The sequence below is a fragment of the Sander lucioperca genome, chromosome 9 (assembly GCF_008315115.2).
Source record: "Sander lucioperca isolate FBNREF2018 chromosome 9, SLUC_FBN_1.2, whole genome shotgun sequence".
Lineage (NCBI taxonomy): Eukaryota > Metazoa > Chordata > Actinopteri > Perciformes > Percidae > Sander > Sander lucioperca.
Genome location: NC_050181.1, coordinates 20231192 through 20237742, shown reverse-complemented (window position 1 = coordinate 20237742; position 6551 = coordinate 20231192). Strand labels below are relative to the sequence as shown.

The 6551-nt window shown below is 35.6% G+C and overlaps 1 long non-coding RNA gene across 1 annotated transcript; it reads right to left on the bottom strand.

The window, feature by feature from the left end:
- Nucleotides 1-3564: 3564 nt before the first annotated feature.
- LOC116061715 lies at nt 3565-5819 on the bottom strand. Its single transcript, XR_004107788.2, has 4 exons — nt 5504-5819; nt 5320-5391; nt 5106-5189; nt 3565-4979 (listed from the first exon to the last, which is right to left on the bottom strand). It is a non-coding gene; the product is annotated as an uncharacterized LOC116061715 (long non-coding RNA).
- Between the last annotated feature and the right edge of the window lie 732 nt (nt 5820-6551).

The following is a 6551-nucleotide window of genomic DNA, read 5'->3' as shown; positions in this document are numbered from 1 at the left end:
CAATCTGTTTTAGCGCACAAACTTAAAACACCATTGCAACATAAAGTTCTTTTTTCAACTGTCCGACATACTTACACATTAGTATGTAATTCCTAATCAAAGTTATTAATGTTTCATTTGTTCTTTAATACGCTTATCTATAATGTGTTAATATTATAATGTACATACTGAGATTATCCTTTTTTATCCGTATTATGAATTGTGCTTATTTCTTTTTCATACATGTTACTTCATTTATAAATGAGATTGAAAGGCCTTATCTGTGTGGGGAAGGGTTACCAGTATCAGATGATGGTCGTTAGGCCTTTACACCTTGAGCTTTAGGGTTGCTAATGTGAAATAGCCAGATTGTCATACAACATTTAGACTAACATTCCCCTGTCCTGAAATGATGAAATTCAAGGACTTTATGAAGACGGTACATTGAGATTGTCAGAAATGTAACTATAAGAAATGTGCACAAAAGAAATATCCATTGATGCATGCATTTAAACATAAAATGAATTATTACAGGAATTAGACATGTACTTAGGGTTAGTGAGTGTGTTAATATAGGTTTTAAGTGTAGGATAGTTGAAAAAAGAAAACGTTATCTTGCAATGGTGTTTTAACTTTGTTCTTGCAATGGTGTTTCAAGTTTGTTCTCTAAAACAGAACCTGCATGGGTCAATTATTTTTCATAAATGCTACTTCTGTTCCATACAGTAGTGTAGATTGTTTAAACAATTACATTGAAAAGGTCTAGTCCTTACTGATCTTAAATCAGCTTGGGTGATTAATTAAAAAAAAAGATTTTCATGATGACCATTTCAATTCTAATTTTGTCGTGGTTATTTTTCTATTTTTCTTCCTTTTTTAGATTCTAAAATACTACTCTCTTGCCTTCTCTGTAGCATTTGATTTTATTAAAATGAGAAACTTGAAACTTCTAAACATCGACTAAAGTTGTGCCTTTATGTTTTGTTACAAAAACATTATGTTTCTAGAAACTAGTTTATTTTTTTAAGTAGCCTGTTTAGAGACCCTCTACAGTCTGACAGGCTGTCTGGGTCTTTTACTGAACTAATGTACAGTATGGACTCATGCAGGAGTGTTAGTGTCTCAGCACACTAGTCAACAGGGGACTTCTTTCATTTAATAGAGTCCAAGTGGGGACTAACCCTAACCATAACCCTTTTTTCAACTGTATGTAATTCCCAATCAAAGTTATTAATGTTTCATTTGTTCTTTAATACGCTTATCTATAATATGTTAATATTATAATGTTCATACTTCATGAATGATGGATTCCCCATTTCTAAAGTATTATATCAATTACAAAGCATTGATTTAGAAGCTGTCAAGGGTTACAAGAATTATTATCATTATTTGGTTGAGATTATCTTTTTTATCAGTATTATGAATTGTGCTTATTTCTTTTTCATACATGTTACTTCTGTTCCATACAGTAGTGTAGCTTGTGCAAACAATTACATTGAAAAGGTCTAGTCCTTTCTGATCTCAAATCAGCTTGGGTGATTGATTAAAACAATAAAAGAAATGATCTTACTGATGACCATTTCCATTGACGCATGCATTTAAACACATAATGACTTAGACATGTACTTACGGTTAGTGAGTGTGTTAATATAGGTTTTAAGTGTAGGATAGTTGGAAAAAGAAAATGTTATCTAAACATTTACAAATGAGAAAAACCTTATGAAACTTAACTAAATCTTATCTATCAAACTTGTCATATTACTCCTGACACTGATACTGTCTTTTACTGAACTAATGTACAGTATGGACTCATACAGGAGTGTTAGTGTCTCAGCACACTAGTCAACAGGGGACTTCTGTCATTTAATAGAGTGCAAGTGGGGACAATCTGTTTTAGAGCACAAACTTAAAACACCATTGCAACATAAAGTTTTCTTTTTTCAACTGTCCGACATACTTACACATTAGTATGTAATTCCTATTCAAAGTTATTAATGTTTCATTTGTTCTTTAATACGCTTATCTATAATGTGTTAATATTATAATGTTCATACTTCATGAATGATGGATTCCCCATTTCTAAAGTATTATATTAAAATGCAAACCATTGATTTAGAAGCTGTCAAGGGTTACAAGAATTATTATTATTTGGTTGAGATTATCTTTTTTATCAGTATTATGAATTGTGCTTATTTCTTTTTCATACATGTTACTTCTGTTCTGTACAGTAGTGTAGCTTGTGTAAACAATTACATTGAAAAGGTCTAGTCCTTTCTGATCTCAAATCAGCTTGGGTGATTGATTAAAACAATAAAAGAAATGATCTTACTGATGACCATTTCCATTGACGCATGCATTTAAACATATAATGACTTAGACATGTACTTACGGTTAGTGAGTGTGTTAATATAGGTTTTAAGTGTAGGATAGTTGGAAAAAGATAATGTTATCTAAACATTTACAAATGAGAAAAACCTTATGAAACTTAACTAAATCTTATCTATCAAACTTGTCATATTACTCCTGACACTGATACTGTCTTTTACTGAACTAATGTACAGTATGGACTCATGCAGGAGTGTTAGTGTCTCAGCACACTAGTCAACAGGGGACTTCTGTCATTTAATAGAGTCCAAGTGGGGACAACCTGTTTTAGCGCACAAACTTCAAACACCATTGCAAGATAAAGTTAAAACACCATTGCAAGATAAAGTTTTCTTTTTTCAACTGTCCGACATACTTACACATTAGTATGTAATTCCTAATCAAAGTCATTAATGTTTCATTTGTTCTTTAATACGCTTATCTATAATGTGTTAATAGTATAATGTTCATAGTTCATGAATGATGGATTCCCCATTTCTAAAGTATTATATCAATTACAAACCAGGGATTTAGAAGCTGTCAAGGGTTACAAGAATTATTATCATTATTTGGTTGAGATTATCTTTTAGGATAGTTGAAAAAAGAAAACGTTATCTAAACATTTACAAATGAGAAAAACCTTATGAAACTTAACTAAATCTTATCTATCAAACTTGTCATATTACTCCTTGTGCTCATTTCTTTTTCATACATGCTACTTCATTTATAAATGAGATTGAAAGGCCTTATCCGTGTGGGGGAGGGTTACCAGTATCAGACGATGGTCGTTAGGCCTTTACACCTTGAGTTTTAGGGTTGCTAATGTGAAATAGCCAGATTGTCATACAACATTTAGACTAACATTCCCCTGTCCTGAAATGATGAAATTCAAGGACTTTATGAAGACGGTACATTGTGATTGTCAGACATATAACTATAAGAAATGTACAGAAAAAAAATAATCTGCAGTGATGTAACAGGCAAATTCTTCTTATAATTATAATCTCTGTTATACATTAACTGGTGAATAGATAAGGCATCTTTGAGGGCTGTCAAATAGTACAGCATTGTAAAATGGAGTTTGAATTAAGTAAACGGCACACAACCAACAATTCAATTCAATTCAATTTTATTTATAGTATCAAATCATAACAAGATTTATCTCGAGACACTTTACAGATAGAGTAGGTCTAGTTATAATTTCCAAAGCCCCAACAATTACAGTAATTCCTTTAAGAGCAAGTATTAGCAGTGGCTATTGCGACAGTGGCGAGGAAAAACTCCCTTTTAGGAAGAAACCTCGGCAGACCTCTAGATAGGCGGTGTCAGACAGTGGCAGTCATAATAAAGATAATGGAACAGTGACTACAAGGTAGTCGTTGTAGTTCATGTCATAGCAGGGCACAGGAGGGTGTTGCGGGATGTAACATGGCACAGCAGAGCATGGGTGGATGCAGTGGACGCAGCAGGACGTAGCAGGACACGACCGGACATTGCAGCGTAGCTCTGCGAAGAAAAAATATAAAGACTCCAGGGAGTAAACTCCCCGGAGCTAGGTTACTAACATGTATTTCTGGGACAACGATGCACACAAAAGGAAACAGATGAAAACAGAGATGAGAGAGCAGCTCAGTGTGTCATAGGAAGGAAGGAACTTCCCCGGCAGTCTAGAATTATAATAGCATAACTTTGGCTCCAGGAAAGCAGTGTGTGACAGCATTATGAAACGTTAAATCTCTGGTGATGGAGTCACCAATAATTACTGTGGTGCGTACGAGGGGTGGGGGGGTGTGGATGGCCGGTGACAGGAGCAAAACAGTCAGTGTCGGTTACAGATGGACATGGAAAAGAAGAGCAAGATTGCTTACCGGTCGGTTGGGGAGATTGTTTTTGAGAAACGTTGTCATTAGGGCCGATCCAGGCAGTGCAGGCCACCGGATTGTCTGGCTACCGCTTCTCTTACAAGCTTAAGCTGCGAGGCAGCGGTCCTCTTCTGTGACGACGGCTGGTCAGTCGGCTTTGAAGCGGGGCGAGCCCGGCGAACCACATCGGCCGCTACTAGTTCCGATTCCGACAGGGCACTGAAATGGTTGGAGAGGCTGAAGGCAGGAGGCGATGAAGCCCTACTCGAGTCTTGATAAATTAGCGTGAGGCTAAATGCTTACTACATGTAAAAATGTATCTTTGTTTTTTTAAAAACACTATATTAATACATTAGAAACTAGGCTATAGAGCCGATGGGTAGGAGAGTGAAGGCAGCTGCCGACTTCCTCTTTCCCGCTGACTGCTGTCGCTTGTGGATGACTTCGACGTTGTGATGCGTTGAGGTGTGTTTTCCTACTGAATAGTGCAGTCTCCAATACAGGATCCTGACTATCCAGTACAACAACATTTTTTCCAACAGTTTTATTGGTCTTAACGCTCTTGGCACACATTCTTTTTGATATATACTATTTTGTTGTGCAGAAAGTATTTTATGGTTTTCCAGTCTCTTCCATTGTCCCTTAGAGTCTGATTTTCATTTAAGCATCTTTGACAGTCTACTTTTCCAGGGAGCTTCATTTCCTCCAGGAAGTCCTTGAAATGGTGTTCCACGATTTTTCTCTCAGACTGTGACCAGGGCCTTCTTGGTTTCTCTATACATAAAACAAAAGAGAGCAAGTGAATAAATTGATGAATAGAAATGACTAACCATTTTTGTCAACAAATGTCAAGAGTTCTCCATGTATACAATATTTTTTAGATTCATTGGAAAAACTCACCCTTTTGATTTGAGTTTTTTATGACCCCAGTTTTCTTCTTTGAGGTAGCAGCCCTGTGATCTGAATGTCCACCCTCTGAGTTTCCTGAAACCACATTGATGCAATTCAATGTTTACACATTCAATAGGTGATTGAATAATTGAAAGTCAGGCTGCATTTAGTGGACATATTTTTTTCTTGCCATTAAAACACTACATGCAGAAGAAAATCTTACCTTCTTGACTTGGTGTTGCAGTCTGCTCAGATTGGACTTCCTCTGCATCTGAGTCGCTCAGGTCCTGCTCAGCTGCAACACAATGTTTAAAATGAATACTTAAAAGCGAAAAGGTATTTTTTTCTCCATTATGAGTTAAAGTATTTAAAAACAAGTAGAGGGATTCTTTAAATCATTTACTTACAGTTGATGTTGGGTGTTATTTCTTCCAGAGATTTTCCTTTGAATTTGCCTATTCCATCTTGCAGGGCAAATAGAAAGATGCTCTGCTTGTAAAGTTGAACTGTCTGAACACAAGTAATGAGCCATTTCCAACTCTTTTTGGGAAATATGCTTGGCAACTCGTTTCACTGCCACGAGGCAGTTGTGAAAAAGTCCTGGGAAAATCTCTGTGGCATTGCATCCATTTGCGATCTTCATGTTTATGTTGAAAACAAGGTCATTGTGGCCGGCGTTTATTTTTGTGATTGCAAATGCACACTGATGTGGGCTTTTCTGTTCATCCAGTATCTGTTGGTCACATAAGCACAGGCACAAAAATCAGAATTATAATCAGTTATTCTATTTCACATTAGTAATGTAAAATACAACAGTAGTTTTAGCAATATATGTATGTTGTGATTAAAACAAATAATGAAAAAAATGCTGGCAGAGTGACTTTTGACTGTTACTTACTATTTTAATTTTGCTATTCGGTTTTATATGGTCATCATTTATGAATCGTCCAAGTCTTGCTGTAGTCTTACTGCCATCAACACTGCATACCAAAAAATAAGGAAATACATTTTACAGTTTAGAAATATTATTAAACACAGTTAAATTATAGTAAGAACATTCATTCAACGGTTCTTACCAGAAAGTCTGTTCCTGAAAGGAGTAGAAATAAAGAAATGCGGCATCTTTCTCTGAGTACTCTTTGAACAGGGCCTCTCCTTCCAAGCCAGTGATATGTCTTCCAACATACTCAAGCAAGAAATCTCCCTGCTCAATGTTTATGGCGGCGATTACTCCATGACCTGAAAAATAGATCATGAAACTGAATAAGTCAATTATATTTATTTATTAATTACATTAAACATAACTGCAACTGTCACCACAATGAACAACAAAAACTATCTCAACAATTATAGCACTGATGATGATGATATGCATTGTCACTTTAAGGGTTTACAGAAAGTGAAAATGCTTAATATATAATTGCACATAACTCAATCTGTCCTGCTTAAAATGAC